The 25,732-nt window shown below is 41.6% G+C and overlaps 1 protein-coding gene across 1 annotated transcript in view; it reads right to left on the reverse strand.

The window, feature by feature from the left end:
• The window catches only part of LOC311136263 (phospholipid phosphatase 4-like), a gene marked incomplete at both ends in the record, with an annotated part of 177,258 nt that overhangs the window by 151,069 nt on the left and 457 nt on the right, over positions 1-25,732 (reverse strand). The gene's annotated exons all lie outside the window — the stretch shown is intronic.

Raw genomic sequence — 25,732 nt, forward strand, 5'->3', positions numbered from 1 at the left:
GGTTTCTCTACCAAATATTAAGTTCTGCTTTTCTGATGTATCAAATACTTATGTCATGCAATAAAATGCAAATTAATTACTTAAAAATCATACAATGTGATTTTATGGATTTTTGTTTTAGATTCCGTCTCTCACAGTTGACGTGTACCTATGATAAAAATTACAGACCTCTACATGCTTTGTAAGAAGGAAAACCTGCAAAATCGGCAGTGTATCAAATACTTGTTCTCCCCACTGTATATCCACAGTAAAACGAGTCCTATATCGACATAACCTGAAAGGCCGCTCAGCAAGGAAAAAGCCACTGCTCCAAAACCGCCATAAAAAAAGCCAAACTACAGTTTGCAACTGCACATGGGGACAAAGATCGTACTTTTTGGAGAAATGTCCTCTGGTCTGATGAAACAAAAATAGAACTGTTTGGCCATAATGAACATTGTTATGTTTGGAGGAAGAAGGGGAAGGCTTACAAGCCGAAGAACACCATCCCAACCGTGAAGCACGGGGGTGGCAGCATCATGCTGTGGGGGTGCTTTGCTGCAGGAGGGTCTGGTGCACTTCACAAAATAGATGGCATCATGAGGAAGGAAAAGTATGTGCATATATTGAAGCAACATCTCAAGACATCAGGAAGTTAAAGATTGGTCACAAATGGGTCTTCCAAATGGACAATGACCCCAAGCATACTTCCAAAGTTGTGGCAAAATGGCTTAAGGACAACAAAGTCAAGGTATTGGAGTGGCCATCACAAAGCCCTGACCTCAAACCTATAGAAATTTGGTGGGCAGAACTGAGAAAGCCTGTGCGAGCAAGGAGGCCTACAAACCTGATTCAGTTACACCAGCTCTGTCAGGAGGAATGGGCCAAAATTCACCCAACTTATTGTGGGAAGCTTGTGGAAGGCTACCCGAAACGTTTGACCCAAGTGAAACAATTTAAAGGCAATGCTACCAAATACTAATTGTGTGTATGTAAACTTCTGACCCACTGGGAATGTGATGAAAGAAATAAAAGCAGAAATAAATCATTCTCTCTACTATTATTCTGACATGTCACATTCTTAAAATAAAGTGGTGATCCTAACTGACCTAAGACAGGGAATTTTTACTAGGATTAAATGTCAGGAATTGTGAAAAACTGAGTTTAAATGTATTTGGCTAAGGTGTATATAAACTTCCGACTTCAACTGTATGTAATGAGACATTATATAAACTCTTTAGTCTTTTATTTACATTTTAGAGCTGATAAGTTGGACAAATCGGGTGAAAAAAGCTGGTTCCCCACACGACATATCTCCCCCTTTCACTAAGACGCAGTAGCTTTCGCTTCCCCACCCGCCATTTTTAAAAAGACGAGGCAGAGCTTCATTACTTTCTTCAATCATGCAGAGACGGGCAGCATGAAGGTCTCGTCATTGATTTTGCTGGAAAGTGGAGAAATTATGCTTTACAATGATATTCATATTATAGTTGACCTGGAAGTATTACGTTTTGGAGGCTCTAAAATAAGTTTAAATGTACGCAACAGCGCGATGTACAAAAGTGCGTTAGCTAGATAACTTGGCTAGTTACTTGTCTGTGACCTAACGTTAGGAAGCTAGATAGTTAGATAATTTGCAAGTTAATGTGTCCACTAATATCGGCGATACAATGTCACCATTCGCTAACTTAACTAGATAACATTATCTAGCAATAACGTTAACATACACTACCGGTCAAAAGTTTTAGAACACCTACAAGGGTTTTTCTTCATTTTTACTATTTTCTACATTGTGGTCGAATTGCTGCAAAGAAACCACTACTACTAGCATTTCACTGTAATGTCTGCACCTGTTGTATTCGGCGCATGTGGCCAATAAAATTTGATTTGATTTGATAAAGGACACCAATAAGAAGAAGAGACTTGCTTGGGCCAAGAAACAGGAGCAATGGACATTAGACCGGTGGAAATGTGTCCTTTGGTCTGGAGTCCAAATTTGAGATTTTTGGTACATTTGTGAGACGCGTGTGGGTAAACGGATGATCTCCGCATGTGTATTTCCCACCGTAAAGCATGGAGGAGGTGGTGTTATGATGTGGGGGTGCTTTGCTGGTGACACTGTCTGTGATTTATTTAGAATTCAAGGAACACTTAACCAGCATGGCTACCACAGTATTCTGCAGCGATATGCCATCGCATCTGGTTTGGGCTTAGTGGGACTATCATTTGTTTTTCAACAGGACAATGACCCAACACACCTCCCTAGCTGTGTAAGATGACCTGGCCTCCACAATCACCCAACCTCAACCAAATTGAGATGGTTTGGGATGAGTCGGACCGCAGAGTGAAGGAAAAGCAGCCAACATGTGCTCAGCATTCCAGGGGAAGCATTCCAGGTAAAGCTGGTTGAAAGAATGCCAAAGCCGTCATCAAGGAAAAAGGGTGGCTATTTGAAGGATCTCAAATATATTTTGATTTGTTTAACACCTTTTTGGTTACTACATGATTCCATATGTGTTATTTCATAGTTTTGATGTCTTCACTATTATTCTACAATGTAGAAAATAGTAAAAATAAAGAAAAACCCATGAATGAATTAGGTGTTCTAAAAATGTTGCCCGGTAGTGTATATAAAAAGGGAATATAATGACTTCTTTGGTTACAATTTTTTATTTTACCTTTATTTAACTAGGCAAGTCAGTTAAGAACAAATTCTTATTTACAATGACGGCCTTCACCGGCCAAACCCGGACGACACTGGGCCAATTGTGCGCCGCCCTATGGGACCCTCAATCACGGCCGGTTGTGATACAGCCTGGAATCGAACCAGAGGGTCTGTAGTGACGCCTCAAGCACTGAGATGCAGTGCCTTAGACCGCTGCGCCACTCGGGAGCCCAATGACTGAAGGCCGTACCAAACTAACTAGCTGTGTATCTTATGGGGGGTTATATATCTTATATATCTTATGAAATAGTTAGCTAACTAGCTAGCTATTCATGTTCAAACATTACCTAACCTAGCTAGCTATCTAGCTAACGTAGCTAATGTAGGTAACTTGGTGGCTAGCTAGTACCTATGTTCAATGTATAACGTTGTTAGCTAGACACAAACTAAATGATTCAAAGCTAACTAACTCCCTTTGGTCTGTTTTTACTAACGTTAGCTAAGTTAGCTAGCAAGTTAACGTTAACAACTGTCACTGCTCAGCAACAGTTTCAACAAACAAAGCAACAACTTCTTACCTTAGATCATTCTTACCTTAACATAATAGCTAGTTAGCTATTTCCGTTTGGACATTCATCACTGGTACAATAATCCAGTCTCTTAAAACGATGTCCTAACATTATAGTGTGGTATTCACTCACCTATGCAAAAACACCTCCCAGTCTTCGTCTTATATGGAATTATGGCATTCCGCACACAAACGTTAGCCACCTACTGTACTGGAGTGTGTAGTCACTCACAGCTTACAGAATAATGGAATAAAGAAACAAACATTAAGACAATCTAAACCCTCCTACTTAATCATGTACTACTAAAAACATAAGAAAGAGCCCTACTAATTTCTAACAAACCATCCCCCAAATCCCTTCCAACCGCCCCATCCCTGTCCAACCTCAATAACGCAACACATTAATCTTTCCCTCTCTTCCACATACCGGTACTTACAACAATACATCAACACATGCTTCACTGTTTCATCAACCATACACTCGGTATACAAACCATTCACATGCTTGCCAACCAGTTGTAATGATGAGTTAAATGTACAATGTCCTAGGTGCAACGGAGCAAACACCACCTCTTCCTTACTAATCTGACCTTTCAATGTTGGTCCACCGACCTTTCTTTGGAGGGCATATATAAATGCCGGCCCTTGGGTTCGCTGTCCCACCTCTTCTGCCACACATCTATCAAAATGGCTCTAATCTTACATTTGGCCTCACCTACCTCTCCCGGTCATACTGTCTGAACTAACTTTTCTGTGTATCAGGGTTCCCCAACTAGCGGCTGGGTTTTATATTTGAATCTTCATTGTTGGACATAAAAGACTGTAAAGCCATATGTGACCCGTTTGTCACACGTCACTACTTCACAGGAGAGGCATTTGAATGTCATTTTTGGGGGTTTATCAAAATGCGTTCTGGAACATGTGAACTTTAATGTGCCTTAATAACAAACTTGTATGCCATCTGTAAAAAATGAATACAATTGTTAAATTACGAGCCTAGTTGGTTTAGCCACAGAAAAAGACAGGAACCTTCCCGCTAGCCATGATTGGCTGAGATAATGGATGGGTTGGACATGCTGAGAGATGAGTTCGGATTGGTCTGCCATGTAACATGCTTCTGTCTATAACGTGAGCTGCTGAGTGTGTGTGTAGATAGTCCTTGCTACCTCAGACTTTTTTGAAAGATATAACTTTAGCGATGGACAACTGCAAAAGTGTTGCTACTGCTCTCAACAACATTGCTGCCCTGAATTTAGAAGGCACTATCGACAAAGATAAGTGGGAAAAAGTTGTGATAGACTACTTTCTGCACACGGTCAGTGTGAACCGGAGTGACTTGGCACAACACTGGCCAAACATGCTGTACCAACAAAATAGAGTTAAAGGGGTTCGAGTCTATGTGGACACCCCTTAAAATGAGTGGATTCAGCTATTTCAGCCACAACCGTTACTGACAGGTGTATAGAATCGAGCACACAGCCATGCAATCTCCATAGACCAACATTGGCAGTAGAATGGCCCCTACTGAAGGCTCAGTGACTTTCAACGTGGCACCGTCATAGGATGCCACCTTTCCAAGTCTGTCAAATTTATGCTGTGCTAGATCTGTCCTCGGTTGCAACACTCACTACCTAGTTCCAAACTGCCTCTGGAAGCAACGTCAGCACAATAACTGTTCGTCGGGAGCTTCATGAAATGGGTTTCCATGGCCAAGAAGCAGCAAGATCACCATGCGCAATGCCAAGCGTCGACTGGAGTGGTGTAAAGCTCGCCGCCATTGGACTCTGGAGCAGTGGAAACGCGTTCTCTGGAGGGATGAATCACACTTCACCATCTGGCAGTCTGACAGACAAATCTGGATTTGGCGGATGCCAGGAGAATGCTACCTGCCCGAATGCATAGTGCCAACTGTAAAGTTTGGTGGAGGAGGAATAATGGTTTGGGCTAGGCCCCTTAGTTCCAGTGAAGGGAAATCTTAACGCTACAGCATACAATGACATTCTAGACGATTCTGTTCTACCAACTTTGTGGCAACAGTTTCGGGAAGGCCCTTTCCTGTTTCGGCATGAAAATGCCCCCATGCACAAAGTGAGTTCCATACAGAAATGGTTTGTCGAGATCGGTGTGGAAGAACTTGACTGGCCTGCACAGAGCCCTGACCTCAACCCCATCGAACAGCTTTGGGATTAATTGGAACGCCGACTGCGAGCCAAGCCTTATCACCCAACATCAGTCCCGGCCTCACTAATGCTGGTAGCTGAATGGAAGAAAGTCCCTGCAGCAATGTTCCAACATATAGTGGAAAGACTTCCCAGAAGAGTGGAGGCTGTTGTAGCAGCAAAGGGGGGACCAACTCCATATTAATGCCCATGATTTTGGAATGAGATGTTCGACGAGCAGGTGTCCACATACTTTTGTTCATGTAGTGTACAGCCAACTTGACACGACTGTGGAAAGTACTGTGTTGTAGTACTCGAGACTGGTCATGGTTTCGAGTCCGGTCTCAAGCCCACAATTGTCATCATGAGCTGTTTGCATCAGGGGCATAGACATGGATGGGCCTGGGTGGACAGATGCCCACTCACTGGGGAGCCAGGCCCTGACACGCCCACCCAATCAGATTGATGTGGTTTAAGCATTGTTGGACTTAGACCATCATTATTATTTTTCTATTTTTTAAAAAGTTTGATTTTGAGAGTGAAAATTTGAAGAATCTATAGGAAAACTCTTAAAAACAGATAGGAAAACATTTTTCACCCATTCTAGGAGACTGAACGCATCTCCTTCCTGAGCGCTATGACGGCTGCGTGGTCTCATGATGTTTATACTTGCGTACTATTGTTTGTACAGATGAACGTGGTACCTTCAGGCATTTGGAAATTGATCCCAAGGATGAACCAGACTTGTGGAGGTCTACAATTTGTTTACTGAGGTCTTGTCTGATTTCTTTGTGTTTTCCCATGATGTCATGCAAAGAGGCACTGAGTTTGAAGGTAGGCCTTGAAATACATCCACAGGTACACCTCCAATTGACTCAAATGATGTCAATTAACCTATCAGAAGCTTCTAAAGCTATGACATCATTTTCCAGAATTTTCCAAGCTCTTTAAAGGCACTGTCAACTTAGTGTATGTAAACTTCTGACCCACTGGAATTGTGATTCAGTGAATTATAAGTGAAATAATCTGTCTGTAAACAATTGTTGGAAAAATTACTTGTTTCATGCACAAAGTAGATGTCCTAACCGACTTAACAAAACTATAGTTTGTTAACAAGAAATGTGTGGAGTGGTTGAAAAACAAGTTTTAATGACTCCATCCTAAGTGTATGTAAACTTCTGACTTCAACTGTACAAATGAGATGATACTATTGAACAGTATGATGGCCTTGAGATAGAAGCTGTTTTTCATTCTCTCGGTCCCAGCTGTGATGCACCTGTACTGACCTCGCCTTCTGGATAGCGGGGTCCTTGATGATCTTTTTGGCCTTCCTGTGACATCGGGTGCTGTTGGTGTCTTGGAGCGCGGGTAGTTTGCCCCCGGTAATGCGTACGGCAGACCGCACCACCCTCTGGAGTGCACTGCGGTTGCGGGCAGTGCAGTTGCTGTACCAGGCGGTGATACAGCCCGACAGGATGCTCTCAATTGTGCATCTGTAAAAGTTTGTGAGGGTTTTAGGTGCCAAGCCACATTTCTTCATCCTCCTGAGGTTGAAGAGGCTCTGTTACGCCTTCTTCACCACACTGTCTACGTGGGTGGACCATTTCAGTTTGTCAGTAATGTGTACGCCAAGGAACTTGAAGCTTTCCACCTTCTCCACTGCAGTCCCGTTGATGTGGATAGGGGGGTGCACCCTCTGCTGTTTCCTGAAGTCCACGATCATCTCCTTTGTTTTGTTGACGTTGAGTGAGAGGTTATTTTCCTAGCACCACACTCCCAGATCCGTCACCTCCTCCCTGTAGGCGGTCTCGTCATTGTTGGTAATCAAGCCTACTACTGTTGTGTCGTCTGCAAACTTGATGATTGAGTTGGAGGCGTGCTTGGCCACGCAGTCATGGGTGAACAGGGAGTACAGAAGGGGGCTGAGCACGCACCCTTGTGGGGCCCCAGTGCTGAGGATCAGCGAAGTGGAGATGTTGTTTCCTACCTTCACCACCTGGGGGCAACCAGTCAGGAAGTCCAGGACCTAGTGAATTATAAGTGAAATAATCTGTCTGTAACAATTGTTGGAAAAATTACTTGTGTCATGCACAAAGTAGATGTCCTAACCGACTTGCCAAAAAGTATAGTTTGTTAACAAGAAATTTGTGGAGTTGTTGAAAAACAAGTTTTAATGACTCAACCTAAGTGTATGTAAACTTCCGACTTCAACTGTATGTTTGTAAATTTACCAATAAAAAATACCATAGTGATTGAGTATCCATATAGCTGTACCATGATATTTGCATTGCTACTAAGTAACCCTCCAATTGTTCTCCACTAAAGCCCCTCCCCATCCCAAGTTGGGCCGTCATCCCAGTGATCAGCATACCACCCCCGTCCCCCCGAATGCCTAGGCCCCCGAGAGGCCAGGACCCATCCATCGAAAACAGCACACAGTGCCACCCACAAAACAGAAGCAGGTCAACCGCCAAAAGCATTTCCAATGCTCTCACCTCAATATATATATTTATATAGCTATTTAAAAATATATATCCATTCAAATATCTTGTATATCTTATTTTCTATCATTATCAATTAATATGTGTAATAATGTCGGCAGTTCATGCGTAGGATTTTAACCTATAGCCATAAGACTGTTAAATAGTTCACCAAATAGCTACCTTCATTGACCCTTATTGCACTAACTTTTTTGACTGTTTATTACCTATTTATTACCTGTCACTTTATTCCTAGTTATATGTCCATATCTACCGTAAAAGCTTGTACCACTTGTACCCTGTGTATACTGTATAGCCAAATTATCATTACTCATTGTGTATTTATTATTACCTTTATTATTATTTTACTTTTCTATTATTTATCTATTTTCTTTCTATCTGCATTGTTGGGAAGGGCCCGTAAGTATGCATTTCACTGTTAGTCTACACCTGTTATTTATGAAGCATGTGACGAATAAGATTTCGGAAAAACTGAAAGTATGCATCTTAGAAATAGTTTTCACATACAAACTCCGAATCAAATAGGCTTCCCCAAAATAACATTGTCGCTGTGGTAGACCTTTATTTTGATTGCCGATTTTGTATATTTATCAAAATCCCATCAGGTAGCCTGATTTCAGATGGGTCGTGTAAACAAGATTATTAGGGAAATCGTTGTTGCAAAGCATGTAAAGGTCTAAATCAAACTATTATATTAATCAGACTATTCATAATAATCGTATTATGTATTATTGTGTGAATACTCAAGTGCCGGCAGTGTTCCTATTGGTGAGTCACCGGGAATGCTAATAAGACCAGCCACACTACGCGATAATGGCGACACTGCCCGAACTTTGTCGACCACACGTAGTGATACTTAATTGGCAGACCTAGACCCTGTCACACTGAACAAGCCAAGACGTCCGACAATCGTTTAGGACCTAATAATTTGCTCACAATGTGTGAATTTTGTCTGGCACAAAACGGCTAACATTATACAGCCTGTGGGGGGCTTTAGGTGAAGTTGGCTAGCTAGCTAGCTAGCAAGTGACAAGAACGTTATGCAGCCTGCATAGCAACCATTTTGTTTAGAAGGACGACCAGTCCTTTTGCAAAGCAACTATGCCATCATAATAATAATAATAATAATAATAATAATAAGATATGCCATTTAGTAGACACTTTTATCCAAAGCAACTATGCAAAAATAATTACGGTCTGTAGCAACATGACCAAAATAACTAACCACAAAAAATAACTAACAACTTTAACGTCAGGCCCAACAACAGCATTTACCGGTGACTGTATTCATGATACAGCACTGCCTCTTGTGCCTTATTGCTTAATAATGTCCCGGACCCCCAACCATCCACTCAAGAAAAAATCGTCCAGCAGCTGAATGTAGAAACCCTTGTGTACATGGAGTGGGAGGAACGAGCAAGGCAACTGCGATGCGGACCTGGTTGAGACCAACCTGCAACCGGCACTGGCACTTTGCTCTGGTTAGCACTGACATGTCGGACCTGGTTAAGATCGGCCACCAGCTGGATGTCCCATGTAATTTTCTAGAAAGATCAAAGGGCCGCCCGCCTGAACCCAATAACCCCAATAACCAAAACATGTTTGCGTATATTGTTGTCGGTCGCTGAAATAAACTACTCACTCCCTTGCGACTTGTCTCTGAAGCAACACCAAGCAGTTCATCCTCAGATCTTTCAGCTAGAATTTCTGGTTCATTGTACTATACTATACTATAGTTTTACATATTTGTATTATTAATCACACATTTAATTAATCTCACATTTTCCTGGCCTTTATTGGGCTCAGGGAAACCTGGGGGACACATTGGCTCCCCTTCCTCTGACAATCAGAACCATATTCTACAGGCTACCTTTAGTACCTTTTCTTATACCACTGACCATGTGTGCCAACTTTCTTAACCCTGAGTGAAACAGGTGAAGAGACAGGCATATGCTAATAACAACACAATCATGTGGTGGATATTGGTAAGGCTGTAGGGGATGACACCTGAAATAGACCTGAATCTGCATACCAAGTTATGTGGTGATACACCAATTAGTTTACAATTTATAAGGATTTATTTGACAGGCCGCACTCCTATAAGTTCAGAGTGACCATCTTGTTTGAGCTACACTCCTGCATGTGGTAGACTATTGAAGATTGAAATATTAGTCCATACACAGCAAAATCTGTAGAATTAAATTAATTAGCTGTAGTGTTAATTTTAACACTTTTGCAGCGTGTATATTCATCTACTCTGCGGTGCATGTATTTCACACTTTCAAAGTGTTAAAATGGTGCCATTAAACCCCTACAACTCATCCAGAATGCCGCAGCCCGTCTGGTGTTCAACCTTCCCAAGTTCTTTCACGTCACCCCGCTCCTCCGCACACTCCACTGGCTTCCAGTTGAAGCTCGCATCTGTTACAAGACCATGGTGCTTGCCTATGGAGCTGTGAGGGGAACGGCACCTCTGTACCTTCAGGCTCTGATCAGTCCCTACACCCAAACGAGGGCATTGCGTTCACCCACCTCTGGCCTGCTGGCTCCCCTTCCTCTGCAGAGGAATAGTTCCCGCTCAGCCCAGTCAAAACTGTTCGCTGCTCTGGCACCCCAATGGTGGAACAAGCTCCCTCACGACGCCAGGACAGCGGAGTCACTCACCACCTTCCGGAGACATTTGAAACCCCACCTCTTTAAGGAATACCTGGGATAGGATAAAGTAATCCTTCTACCCCCCCCCCCCCCCTAAAAAAATAAATAAAATAAAATAAAATAATAATTGTAAAGTGGTTATCCCACTGGCTATAGGGTGAATGCACCAACTTGTAAGTCGCTCTGGATAAGAGCGTCTGCTAAATGACGTAAATGTAATGTAATGTAAATGTAACATTTAGCCAGTGTTTCTGTAACCCTATACAGAGTAGAAAATTAACACTGTCTGTGTGAAATTCACAAAACGCTGGAGTGAAATAATAAGGATTTCACTATACACTGGAGTTAACTAATAGGCATTTCAGTGGCGGTCGGTGCCGTTAAACATGAGGGAGGACGATTATTTTTTGTATGAGCATAACCTTATTTCTATTACAGCATATTTGATGACTGTCATTCATATTCCATTCACCCAGCTCAATGTAACATCGATAGGTTTAGGCTACTACATGATACTCAAATTTTCCCTATACACATCATGAGGTTGCTACAACCTAGCCTATGAATGAAAGTTTACAACGTAGGTGCACAGGTTGAGAGAAATTTGAGTAATCAAGGTGACAGACATTGACAAATTCAATACCGCCTTGCACAATCTTGCCTGCATCTAGCTGATCTAGGTGTAATCATTAGTCCAACAGTTGCAAACGAGAGTTTCTATTGCACAAATTCATGTATGTTTATCCCCATTTCCCATTTTGTTTATCCCCATGTTTGCTTCTGTTTAAGAAACGTTTTTCAACAGAATCGGTGGAATGAATACACCCCTGATCACACGCAAACACAGTTCACTTTCATATAGGGGTGTGCCGAGTAGTCGGACAAAACAAGTATCGTAACGGATATGGGCAATTTTCTGGATACAATTATGATCCGAATATTTTTTTTAATTATCCGTGATAGGGAAAAAATAGTTATTTTTTGTGTGCCAGCAAGCATCTTTCTCATGTCAGTCAGTCACAGAGTTTCTAAACCATACTGTACTTTCTTTGAGTCAGTCATGTGAGGTCTAAATAACTCAACTGGCTAGTTTGCCTGTCTGTAAAGAGAAGGGCGGGCTGTACATTGATCCTGCTGCTCTGATTGTATAGAGTGAACACCACTACTTTCATAGCAGCCACATACAAACAGCATGTTGGATAATTCTATGCTCTCTCCTCCTCTAACCTCTTCCCTTTTCTAGTGGACTTCATTGCAAAACAGTGTGTTTTAATTAATTATTTGGTGATGTGAATATAGTATAGTTTTATCTAAAAACGATAACTTCTTTAATGTTTCATTTTATATCTTTTTATAAAATTCACTGAGGAGGATGGTCTTCCCCTTCCTCCTCTGAGGAGCCTCCGCTGGTGCAATTCCTATTGGAATCCAGACAGATCGTGTCTCACGACTTCCTCCGAAGCTGCCTCCTCTCCTTGTTCGGGCAGGCTTCAGCGTTCGTCGTCACCGGCCTTCTAGCCACTGCCGCATCACCTCTCATCATTGCATTTGTTTTGTCTTGTCTATTACACACACCTGGTTCATATCCCCTCATTAGTACGTGTATAAGTGTTCCCTCTGCCCCCTTGTCCTTGTGGGTGATTGTTTAATGTGAGGAGAGTGTAGCTCGGTTGAGCTACGTGTATTTTGTATTGCCGGGGTATATTTTCCCTGTGTGCCTGTTTTGTTCCAGTGCGCCTGTTTTGCGCACTGGACTGTTTGACGCTATCCTGCGTAACTCTGTATTCCGGAATAAACTCAGTATTCTGTGATTTACCCTCCTGCGCCTGACTCCTTCAAATCACCCATCACATTGTGCTGGGAAATATGATGTTGGTAGTGGTTTTGATTGGACTGTTTTACTATCTACAGTGTAAAACAATAACTCTGGTTATTAACACCAACACTGGGGGTTATTTTACACCACTGAGTGTTAATTTCACTCTTACAGATTGAATTTAACTCCTGAATCAACACTAGAAATGTAACATTGAAAAATCAATACTGGCCAATTTGCTGTGTAGATGCTGTATACCAAGTTTTGTAAAGAATTATCCTGTGGTTTTGGAGAAAGGGCAGCTTTAAATCATTATATAGTTCATAAACTAGTTATGTAATTGTAAGACCTTTTAACAGTTGGTCTAGTGTCTGTAGCTTAAACTGTTAAAGAGCTGTAGGCCTATCATTTTGAAAACCATCAACTTTAGGCTGCCATTAACAGCCATGTTGTTTTATGAAATGTCAAATAGTTATAATGCACAGTAATAATATTTGGTGGCAGGACTTATGTTATTATTATGGATTTTTTTTTTTTTTTAAACGATAACACTTTACTTGACACCCAGTGTCATAACACGTTATGACATGGTCTGAACCATGTCATTTATGTTATAAAAGCTGACATAACTTGTCATAATCTGTCATAATATGGTTATAACACTGTCATGTTGTGACAGCATAAGCAGCTTGACTACTGCTAGAGTACTGTAGCTTTATTGATATGCTGTACTTCAACAACAGATGTACTCACATTGGATGGGTTGATTAGGATTCAAACCTCCTCTCAAACAGCCTAATACATTCTCTTAGAGTAGGTTTACCCTACTAATGTACTTGGTAATGTAAACATGTTTTTTCATGTAAGACACATGCAATCTGCCATCTGGGAATCTGTTCAATGTTCCTAATCTTGATAGATATACCCATTGGTTCTTAAAGGGGAAATCTGCAGTTGAAACAACAACAAAGTCGACACCCCGCCACTGTTTTGGTAAAAAGCTGACGAATTGGGGGTGGACAAATGTAACCACTCTCAAATTCATCGATAGAGCTATGGATACATAATTACAATTTTAACCATATTCAGAGGCTAAACAGTGTCTGTTTAAAATTACATTGTTTACAAAAAATTGACTAGAACAATCAAATATTTGGGGTTCTGATGGAGTATGACAATTGGAGCTCATGAGGCATTTGTTATATAAGTTATATTTAAGTGATAATGCAGAGAAGCCGGTGTTTGTTGGATATATTGGCACGGTTGTTGATATAGTCCTGACACAAATCTAGGGTTGCTAGAGACTCGACCCAGTCGTTCATTCTTTTTGTTCTGTATCTATAGACGTGACCCAGTCATTTGTTCTAAATGTTCCATTGCCATACCGACTGGCAACGTTCTTCTCCCTTGCTTGCTAGCTAGCCAACTACGGCTAATTTACAGTCACGTCAAAAAGTGCAGCCAGATTAACAGCAAAGTAGCTGCATTTGCATTTGTTTAAGCTGTTTTGTAGTTTGATTTATTTGGATATATCCATAACAATGAGTTTATGACTTTGCCTGGCAGAGAAAATGTGCTCGCTTGTCAGGACACTGTTCAGACAAAAGAAAGACAATCCATGACATTCATTTGAGCTGCTTTTAATAAATATAACCATACATGCTCTTTGTTATCCACCACAGCTGAAAAAGCTATAGCTACTTATTGTATGTCACATTTCTCTGTATATTCCCCTGGATTGTGCATTGGGTTAAATATCTGTCTGAGTCTGTGCTACTACTTCTACTGCCTTGCTTCAGCCTTTTGGGTGTTGATGGTGTTGCAGTGTTCTCTTTGTTTTTGGCCAGGATGTTGCTCCAGCATTTTCTGTCTGTCAGTGATGGACGCCAGTAGCTATGGAGCGAACCTACGCACCGATGCCCACTCACTGACATAATCTCCCTCGCTTCTAAATCAGCATTGGCCAGTTTCTGGACTGTCGTGGATTTAGCTGGTGGTACCTTGTGAAATAGACACCGGCTGGAATCCAGTTTTAACCAATCAGCATTCAGGATTAAACCCACCCGTTGTATAATCTTCAAGAATCAATGGGTGTGTGTAAATAATTTAAAAGTCAAAGAATTTATGAAGCAATCACAGATTGACCCTTTATATACTATAATGTATGTCTCATGAGCATAGTGCAACTGTCCTACCCTATCATAACCCCAAATATAAGATAACATTTCTCCATTGTTTATAACAGGAACATAAACCATGTATACCTTCAAAATATGTGCAAAAGCTGTCAACTACCTTGTCCATTTCCCATATGAGTAGCCTTATGTATTAGGCTAGGTCAAATGTAAGGTTAAGGAGCGGTTTCGTGGACACAGATTACACCTAGTCATGGACTATAAATACTTTTTGCCTGGAGATTTTCCATTGGATCTTCCTTTTTAGTCTAGGACTAGGCTCAATCTGTGTCCGGGAAAACCTCCCCATAATGTTTAAATTAGTGGAATGGGATGATTTCTTACATGAAAAAACAAGTTTACATTACCTAGTACATTAATGGGGTAAACCTACTCTAAGAGAATGTATTAGGCTGTTTGAGAGAAGGTTTGAATCCTAATCAACACATCCAATGTGAGTACATCTGTTGTTGAAGTACAGTAGATCAATAAAGCTACAGTGCTCTAGTAGTCGTCAGGCTGCTTATGAAGCCTTGTTAGTGCATAGGTCAAATTAGCTTTTGAATTTCCTGTCTTTTTCGGCTTCCAAAGGCTCTCAGTCTGTTTCAGTTGTGTGTCTGACTGTCTGTTTGTCTGGCTCGCCATCAAAGCTGCCATAATCCATATGTAAACATGCAAGCAGGTGCACACACACATTTATGTGCATACTACAGGTATGTAAATCAGTGGTGGCTGGTGGGCAGACATATATGAGGATGGGCACATTGTAATGGAATGGTTTGAAACCCTGTGTTTGATACCTTTCCATTCATTCCATTCCAGCCATTAAAATAAGCATGTCATCCTATATTTCCAGCCTCCTCTGATGTAAACCCATGTACACACGTACATCACCACTAGGCCTCTACATCCAAAAGGAACAAGGGGCATTATTCAAATGGCATTGCACAGCTGTGTTAATAAATTATACATTATGCTAAAAGAAGGAACAGCTCATCAAGGTGAAGAAATGAGCTAAATCTACAAGTGATGGGCCTCCCGAGTGGCGCAGCGGTCTAAGGCACTGCATTGCAGTGCTAGAGGCATCACTACAGACCCGGGTTTGATCCTGGGCTGTATCACAACCGGCCGTGATCGGGAGTCCCATAGGGCGGCGCACAATTGGCCCAGCGTCTTCCGGGTTAGGGGAGGGCTGGGGGGGCTTTACTTGGCTCATCGCGCTCTAGCAACTCCTTGTGGCGGGCCGGGCGCCTGTAGGTTGACCTCGGTTGTCAGCCGACACATTGGGGCGGCTGGCTTACGGGTTAAGCGGGCGGGTGTTAAGAAGCGCGGTTTGTCGGGTCATGTTTCGGAGGACACATGACTTGACCTTCGCCTCCCGAGCCCGTTGGGGAGTTGCAGCGATGAGACAAGATCAAAATTGGGGAGAAACAGGGGGTAAAATACAACCAAAAAATTTATGCAAAAATAAATACATCTACAAGTGATGATACTCCCCTTGGGCTTAGTCTAAAGGACAAAACAGACCGTGACGACAAACGGTTAAAAGCAGCAGGTGGCCGTCCTATTGCTTCTGATCTCAGAACATTGGTCGTCATTTTCTATTAATTTTCCAACGATTATACATTTTTAATCGCCACCGTTCATTGACATTCAGCAGGTGATCTACTGCGCACAGCTGATGTTCATTATGTCCTTAAGACTTGTCATTCTTATGGGAATGGATCTTGCAGCTTAATGGAAATCCAAGCCTGCTATCAATACGTAGTCATTGTAACAACAGAGGGAGGCCATTCTGACATCATTTGCCTTGTTTTTAACCACAGTAAATTTAAGTCATCAAACTCACAGCCTGAATTTCCTTAATCTTTCAGATAATTAAGATCATGAATTGAGTCACCTATATGTCAGATTCTCAAGTGTTGCCTTTCAGACTGAGCCGGGCAGCAGCGAGAGCAAACTCACATCACCTAGAGCCAAACAGGACGAGATTACCTCTTACTACATTCGCACACACTGTATATATATTTTCTGTTGTATTTTTGACTTTATGTTTTGTTTACCCCATATGTAACTCTGTGTTGTTGTTTTTATCGCACTGCTTTGCTTTATCTTGGCCAGGTTGCAGTTGTAAATGAGAAATTGTTCTCAACTGGTTTACCTGGTTAAATAAAGGTGAAAAAAATAAAAAAGAATAATACATTTTAAAAAATGTGACATCCACATGGCAATCATAGCCAATCTGTGACATCAATGGTAGTGGACAATGTGGAGCGAGAATAGGAAAAACCACGTTAGAAACATTGACAATCATAATAGGCCTCTTCTCTTGTCCGAGGCAGAACAATAACAGTATTTTACTATATAAGAGGATCCTGTTGCTTACATAACCTTTCTAGGAAAACAAGAACCATGGACTCTGATGACTCAGCACTACAGACAGACTTCTGCAAATAGATTTCCCTGAACTGGAGCACAAGGAGCTGCATAATTCAAAGTGCACGCTAGACAAACATGAACAAAGCACTCCATTTCAAAACTCAAACTCAGAGACCCAATTTTAACATTGTTTTATCCCATCTTCTCCCCAGGAGCTTTGACACTTGATGTCTCCGTCTCTGTTTCTGTCCTCGGGCTGTTTCTGACAGAGCCGCCAGGAGTGAGTTCAATGATTATCACTGATCTGAGGTCTGTTTTAGAAGGATTAAGTCCATTGTGTGTTTGTTTACCTCTCAGTTCACCAACTTTAGGAAAATGTGCCTTAAATTTAAAAAGTAGGTTCTGGAAAAGGATAAACTATTTTCAGATATTTTTTAAATAAACGAACCTGAAGCCATTTGTTGTAGTAATCAATCTCGGGATGAAATAGTCGCTCATCAGAAATGCCAGTGTTCATTCCACAGAGATCCTATTGAATTAGTTATAATTCTATGGTTCATCCATCCATCAGCCATCCATCCACCCACCCAGCCACCCACCCATCCATCCATCCATCCATCCATCCATCCATCCATCCATCCATCCATCCATCCATCCATCCATCCATCCATCCATCCATCCATCCATCCATCCATTCCTTCATTCATACAGTGTATGTCCATTCATCCATCTATCCCTCCCTCCCTTTCTTCATCCCTCCATCTATCCAATTCAATCACTAATTTATTCATCTATTTACTTCTTAACAAGATATACTTCTTAACAAGATATACAGCGCATTCGGAAAGTATTCAGACCCCTTGACTTTTTCCACATTTTGTTACGTTACAGCCTTCTTCTAAAATGGATTGAATTGTTTTTTCCCCTCATCAATCTACACACAATACCCCATAATGACAAAGCAAAAACAGGTTTTTAGAAATGTTTGCAAATGTATTTTTAAAAAATGAAATATCACATTTACATAAGTATTCAGACCCTTTACTTAGTACTTTGTTGAAGCACCTTTGGCAGTGATTACAGCCTTGAGTCTTCTTGGGTATGACGCTACAAGCTTGGCACACCTGTTTTTGGGGAGTTTCTTCCATTCTTCTCTGCAGATCCTCTCAAGCTCTGTCAGGTTGGATGGGGAGTGTCGCTGCACAGCTATTTTCAGGTCTCTCCAGAGATTTACTTTGCTCCGTTCATCTTTCCCTCAATACTGACTAGACTCCCAGTCCCTGCCGCTGAAAGACATCCCCACAGCATGATGCTGCCACCACCTTGCTTCACCGTAGGGATGGTGCCAGGTTTCCTCCAGACATGACGCTTGGCATTCAGGCCAAATAGTTAATTCTTGGTTTCATCAGACCAGAGAATCTTGTTTCTCATGGTCGGAGAGTCCTTTAGGTGCCTTTTGACAAACTCCAAGTGGGCTGTCATGTGCCTTTTACTGAGGAGGGGCTTCCATCTGGCCACTCTACCATAAAGGCCTGCTGCAGAGATGGTTGTCCCTCTGGAAGGTTCTCCCATCTCCACAGAGGAACTCTGGAGCTCTGTCAGAGTGACCATCGGGTTCTTGGTCACCTCCCTGACCAAGGCCCTTCTCTCCTGATTACTCAGTTTGGCCTGGGCGGCCAGCTCTAGGAAGAGTCTTGCTGGTGCCAAACTTCTTCCATTTAAGATTGATGGAGGCCACTGTGTTCTTGGGGACCTTCAATGCTGCAGAAAGGATGATCAATAGAAACAGGATGCACCTAAGCTCAATTTCGAGTCTCATAGCAAAGGGTCTGAATACTTATGTAAATAAGGTATTTCTGTATTTTATTTGTAAGAAATTTGCAAAACTATTTTCGCTTTGTCATTACGGGGTATTGTGTGTAGATTGATGATAAAAAATATATATATTTAACCATTTTACAATAAGGCTGTAACGTAACAAAATGTGGAAAAAGGGAAGGGGTCTGAATACTTTCTGAATGCGCTGTACATATTGTGTCACACATTTTGGATTAAAGTACCACATCCAGCCCTTTAACCCTTCAGTAAGCAGCCGGAAATGACATTATACAAAGCACCTCAAGTAACAGTGGTAGTGGGGGGAATTAATTGGACACACAGGGACATGGATGGGCCAAGTCATGCAGTAATGCCCCAGCACTTCACCACAGTGGAAGCAGTGTTGTGGAAGCAGTGCTGTGAAAGAAGCCATCATGCTTGTAGACACACCTATTTGGTATACCCAGTGCGTGCAGTTCACACACAAACACACACACACATAGCCACTCTGTTTTCTACACTCCTCTACATCACTCACACACTGGCGTAACACAGTTTCTCTGGTCCCCACAGCAAGGCTTGAGTTCGGCCCATACACATATAGTACACACACACACACACACACGACGATTGCTGATGTTCATCAAGTCGAGGATGGTGGGATTCGAGTCATGGCACCAATGTAGCTGGTCTGGGTCTTTGAATGTGCACGTTGGCTACTACACTCTCATTTGTTCCGCAATGTGTTCTGGTGAGCCAGCATGCACACTCACAGATCCAGACCAGCTACACCAGGACAGCAGGTCTGTCTGTATGTGATAGCAGCTATTGTCACATGGAGATTGCTTTTGTATTGAAGAGATATTGGGGTATAATGTTAAACACTAAAGTCAGGAATGGTTACCATTTGAGGAGAGTAACACTGAGAGAAAATGTGAGTGATAGCGAGAAATGTCAGAAAGTAAATAGCTACAACCATACATATCGTTGTTTTGCCCAGTGAAGCAAACAGGCAGTTTCTTCATCATTCTCACACTCCATCTAAAATAAATAAGTACCTGAGCAATACTTCCCAAATTAACAGAATTCCACTGCACACTATTGAGAATATGAATGACTCAAATATGATCCATGAGCTGATTAACCATTAGACTGAAAACACGACAACAGCACATGACAGTATGAAAAATGTATGCACTCACTAACTGTAAGTTGCTCTGGATAAGAGCGTCTGCTAAATGACTAAAATGTAAAATGACTGGCTCGTGGCTGAGAGAATCAACACTCTGTGAATGTGTTGATTGATTGAGGCCACGGAGAGCGCCTTAACACTCACTCAAGTGAGAAATCACTCCTTGGTATGTTTTGTAATCTCTTGCTTGTTTTCTTTGGATCATGTCGTCAACACTGAAATGGCACCAAACTCATTATCCCCTCTTCATATGAGCATCGGCAAACAACACCAAGAATTCATAATCTTTTCTATTTGTTTCTGTTGTTTTCCTTTGTTTTTTGCCTTATCCTTAAAGGGATGCTTCAGCATTTTGGGTAATTTCTTAATTACCCAGAGTCAGACAAACCCATGGATACCATTTTTATGTCTCTGCGTGCAGTTTGAAGGAAGTTGAAGGTAGTATATTGTTATCTTAGTTCAATTGCTGGAAGTCTATGGGTATCTGCTAGCCAGCTCCTCTCAAAAGCAGGGGAATAGACCTTCTAACTACTCCAAAGCTGGGTGGTTAGTACTTTGTACTCTAAGTATACTTTACAAGTATATTTGAAATTACAATATTTTTATTATAACGTTAATTGTTTGAAAAACAATTATTTTCTCTGAAACACGGATTTCATTAATCCGCTGTGACGGTGGGCGCAAGGATAGGCTGTGTGCGAGTGTCAACACAGCTGTCCAGATGAGACAGGCTCGGGAGAGTGGCAGTTTTGAACGAGTTTGCTAGATATCAAGTAAGCAAAGTGTGAGTAGAGTACATAAACAATAAACCCCACAGAAGAAAAATTGTACATCAAAAGACTGTCATTGCCCACCCAAAGCAATATTTTTTTACCTCGCAGCCATGACTGTGAAGATTGTTGACACTTCTGGAAGTATTTTCAAGCTACTAGCTCAAGTATCTAGCTAGCCCACGTAGCTAAGTGCGGTGAGACTTTTTACATCGACGGACTACCATATCTTGTCCAATATTTAATATGGTTTGTGGGTGTGCTGTAAAAACTTGCAATAACAAACCAAGGAAGTGGTCCGCTATAATCTTTCACAAACTTCCATTGAATGATCCGGACCCTGAATATAGATAACAACACTCCGACCAAAGACCTCAGAAAATGTGTAACATTAGTTTGCTCTGATTTTTTTTTTACTGATGGGACTATTATGAGAGGACGGAACTGACAAGCCATAAGATGAGACATTTCCTGATGGATACAGCGGTCCCATCAGTGGGCATTCTACGCACGCTAGAACAAAGTGAAATGGGGGTAAGTGTGATCATAATCTAACATTATCTGATCGATTGAATAGTAGCTAGCTGTTCTCATGATAGAATGTGATAGGCCTGTCAATTTTCTCGTGGATAGGCTGTCCATGTCATCCGTTACATCTATGTGAATGCTCTCCTCTCAAAGCCAAAGAATAGCAGAGTACAACAAAATTGCTAAGAATGCTCAAAACTGTGCTGTCCTTTTTCCATTATTGAAAATTGAGTTGTGCCATTATTTTCGTCTTTATTCAACTTGATTCAAGTACTTTCCAACTAATTATAAAATGTCCACATGCTTGAGAAACAAATAAATTGACTTTACTTTATAGTGTTAGCCATTTAATTGATGACAGCATGCCACAAAAACAGAACAACTATTATGGCCTTCTTCAAGTGTCTTCTCCTTTGTTTATTTCAAATTAATACCAACATTTACTGTTCCATTTTCATTTATTTCTCACTCAGGTTGAGATAGGAAACGTTCCTGCTGTGGACAGTCCACAAGGAACAGACTCCACATCTGCTGGAGTAACACATTCAGAACCAGAATAGAGGACAAGCCTCAACCATTGCTGGTAATTACTCAAAATATGCCATTAATGTTCTGGTTTACACTTTAGCACTTGTTTTGTCATATTTGGATGATAATGCAATCATTGGCATGTCCAGACATATCTATTCTAACAAAAGGAGAGGTAGCCAGCCCAATTGCCCCTCCAGGATAGTTTGGTTGACTTGGGGAAAGTGGGGGGTTTCGTTGGGGGATGGTGCTCCCTTTCAAGGGTGCTCAGAGGCACCCTTTTTCTAGTCTGGGTTCACACTATATCCACTACACTAATCTGATCAACTACATCCAGCCTGAGTGCAATTTAGCAAACCAAGAAGTGTCACATATGTTATTTCTATATGCATGGCAACGTCCTTGTGTTTAGATTGTATTCACTGGTTTATCTTCTTCTCTTTCCTAATTTCAGGCACTCCAAGATTCAACGTTGTCTGCCCAAAACAATCAAAACAGTGGATTTCACGGTCAATATAACAGCCCCACTCAAAGATTCAGGAATGACCTGATGGAGCACTTCCTGCAGATACACATGGACAAATACTGGGAGCCCAAATGCTGTGAAAGAGGCCATATGCTGGCTGCCAACATAGCCCCATCCCAAAACCCAGCAAGGAGGAGGTCATTGCAGCACACACATCAAGATCAAGGACACTTGGGGGCTATTCTGACACCCCAACTCCCCCTGTATCCATGGACATGGTCCTCCTTGCACTACTACCTAATACAAATACACTCAAATGTAACATAATTTGTTATCACTCTGCATCTGTAGTATTTTATAAAAATCCATTCACTGTAGGCTACTACTGTACATACATACCTACTTTTTACTGTCTATTTTATTGTATATTTTACCTTTTATTAATGTGAATCAAATCAAATTGTATTTGTCACATGCGCCAAATTCAACAGGTGTAGTAGACCTTACCATGAAATGCTTACTTACAAGCCCTTATTAACCAACAATGCAGTTCAAGAAATAGAATTACGAAAATATTTACTAAATAAAGTAAAGTAAAATGTAAAACACAATACAATAACGAGGCTATATACAGGGGTTACCGGTACTGAGTCAATATGCGGGGGTACAGGTTAGTCGAGGTAATATGTAAATGTATAGGGGTAAAGTGACTATGCATAGATAATAAACAGAGAGTAGTGTAACAGGGTTATATTGGTGATTCCCCTTGCCACTTTATTGTTAAGCCAATGGGTTTTTGGTTTTGTCTTGCCTTCACCTACTCAACATGGCATCTTATTGGCTGGTTGGCGTAGCTTGCTTACGAGGGAGGATGTTTCAGTTAGAATCGTCCCAATGAACAAGCCCCCAACCAGCGGTAAGTTGTTGGTTGCAAAGCACTGTACGTCAAAAGTGATTTTTAAACTCCCAAGTGATGATGTAAATGTATAATTTATATCAATTTGTTTGTAAATGTTATTCGAACATCACACATAAGATGCAGTGTTTTTTGGTGAATATTTGTTGTGCATTTTGTTTTAGAGAATTCCAGCTAATACTAGCTAGCAACTTACTGTGTCTGGTGGGGGGTTTGTATATTTTGTACAGTGCGTGAGTGCAGAGTTGGATGGTGAGCCGTGCATTGCATGACGTGCAATGTTGTGCTGTTCCTATCAGGTACATTGTTAAAGATATTATCTTGTAATTGTATTATTTTGGTAACTACATGTCCCAGTGAACAAGCACCAAACCAGCGTGCGTGAGTGCAGAGTTGGATGGTGAGCCGTGCATGACGTGCAATTTTGTGCTGTTCCTATCAGAATAAAGCTCCATGACTGGTGTTACAAGATGGAGTTCGTGTTGATGATTGATTGTACACAACGCAAGAAGAGTACTGTTACAGTAGCAGCAGTGTAGCAATGTAAATAGTCTGGGTGGCCATTTGATTAATTGTTCAGCAGTCTTATGGCTTGGGGGTAGAAGCTGTTATGGAGCCTTTTGGACCTAGACTTGGCACTCCGGTACCGCTTGCCGTGCGGTAGCAGAGAGAACAGTCTATGACTTGGGTGACTGGGGTCTTTGACAATTATTTGTGATGTACTGGGCCGTATGCACTACCCTCTGTAGCGGCTTACGGTTGGATGCCTAGCAGTTGCCATACCAGGCAGTGTCAGAGGAAGTGCACTACTTTTGACCGTGGCCCAGAGCCCTATGGGCCCTGGTCAAAAGTAGTGCACTATATGAAACATACAGTAGGGTGCCTTTTGGGGAACAGCCAGAGTATATCTGCAAAACCTATAAGAAGGCTTAAAGACACTATCAGAGTATCCACAGGAGGGCAACTTACAGAGATGCAGGCTGAGGGGCCACTAAATAATCAATCCTTGGTGTGTATGTGTGTGCTTGTGTGTGTGTGTGTGTGTGTGTGTGTGTGTGTCTGTGTGCGTGTGCGTGTGTATACGCATGTTTGTGTGCATGCATGCATGTCTGTGTGTGAATGTGATTTAATTGAATTCTCAAGATGTACTCAGAAAAACAGAAAGCCTTCATTTTTTCCAGCAGAAAATAGACATACTACAGATGGGGCTCTGTAACAAAAGAGAGTCTATTAGGCTTAGCCATCTCATACTAAGAGGCAATAGCTTGTAAAATTGGATTCATTCGAATTATACAAGTCTGGACTTTTACCACAGGGGTTACCCAAGTTAAATATATGAAGCCATGTGATAATGTCGACCGGGAACAAGTCAATTGATCATTTCATCAAAAAGTGGGTTGGATGGTTGTCTGTATGACACAAAAACACATGCACACACATATGCACACAAGGCACACACATGCACAGACGCAAATACACACACAGACACACACAAACAGCACAACGCTAAAGTAACAAGGAGTTACAGAAGTACGCCTCAAGGATGCTCTCTACCAAGACCCTTGAAAACTCAGCAAATACGCATCGACTTCTGCTGTCAAATTAAGCCTGCCTAACCGCATTACCAGATTATTGAATTATATCCCATTAGTCAAACTTCTTCAACCGAATGTTGCTAACATAGCCCCAATCACAGTAGAATCTGGTAGATGGAGCTTTTATATATGGACATGTGGACTGAGTCTTCAGGATGACAGCACACATGGGCTATGTCCCAAATGGCACCCTATTACCTATATAGTGCACTACCTTTGACTAGGCCCTTATTCCCACTAAATAGGGAATAGGGTGCCATTTGGGACGCAGCCATGGAACAAGGCTAGCTCCCCCAACGACAGAGACTAATGATAGACCTAACAGACAGACGTAGCACTTAGGCTACAATCTCCAAACCTGAGATGTAATTTAATTTCTGCCTGAATGACAGAAATTCTGCCAGGTGAGTAATAAGAGATCAAACGTGAGGCGACAGAGATGATTTCAAGCAGAAAATCATTAAATAAGATTAAACAAGAGTAGATGTGGGCTGTTTTAATTCAGGTTAGAAACTCTCTCTCTCTCTCTCTCTCTCTCTCTCTCTCTCTCTCTCTCTCTCTCTCTCTCTCTCTCTCTCTCTCTCTCTCTCTCTCTCTCTCTCTCTCTCTCTCTCATACACCAGCCTCAAATTGGGTTGAATGTAGCCTAATTGCCTTTTGTCATTACAACATTATGAAATTCAATGCAACTAATTAATCAACGTGTTAAAGCAACATGTTAACAGTCGATGGAACCGGCTCTTGCGGGACCCATTGTAGAGAAAGAAATTTCGTAAGGGAAAGAGCATACTATTAGAAAGAGTCACCTTACTAAAATATGAGGAAAGACGAAGAGCTGTCCTTTCAGCACTATTGCAAACGCTAAAGCGGCAACTGGACTGTCGCCTTCGCATTGCAATCGCACAGTCAACCACATAATTCATTATAGGACTAATGATGAAGTAACAGCTATGAGACTTTACATTCTACATCGAACCACACTTATGTGATGACCAATAACATTATTTCTATGTTTAAAGCACA

Source organism: Coregonus lavaretus, assembly GCF_964263955.1.
Source record: "Coregonus lavaretus genome assembly, chromosome: 1".
Lineage (NCBI taxonomy): Eukaryota > Metazoa > Chordata > Actinopteri > Salmoniformes > Salmonidae > Coregonus > Coregonus lavaretus.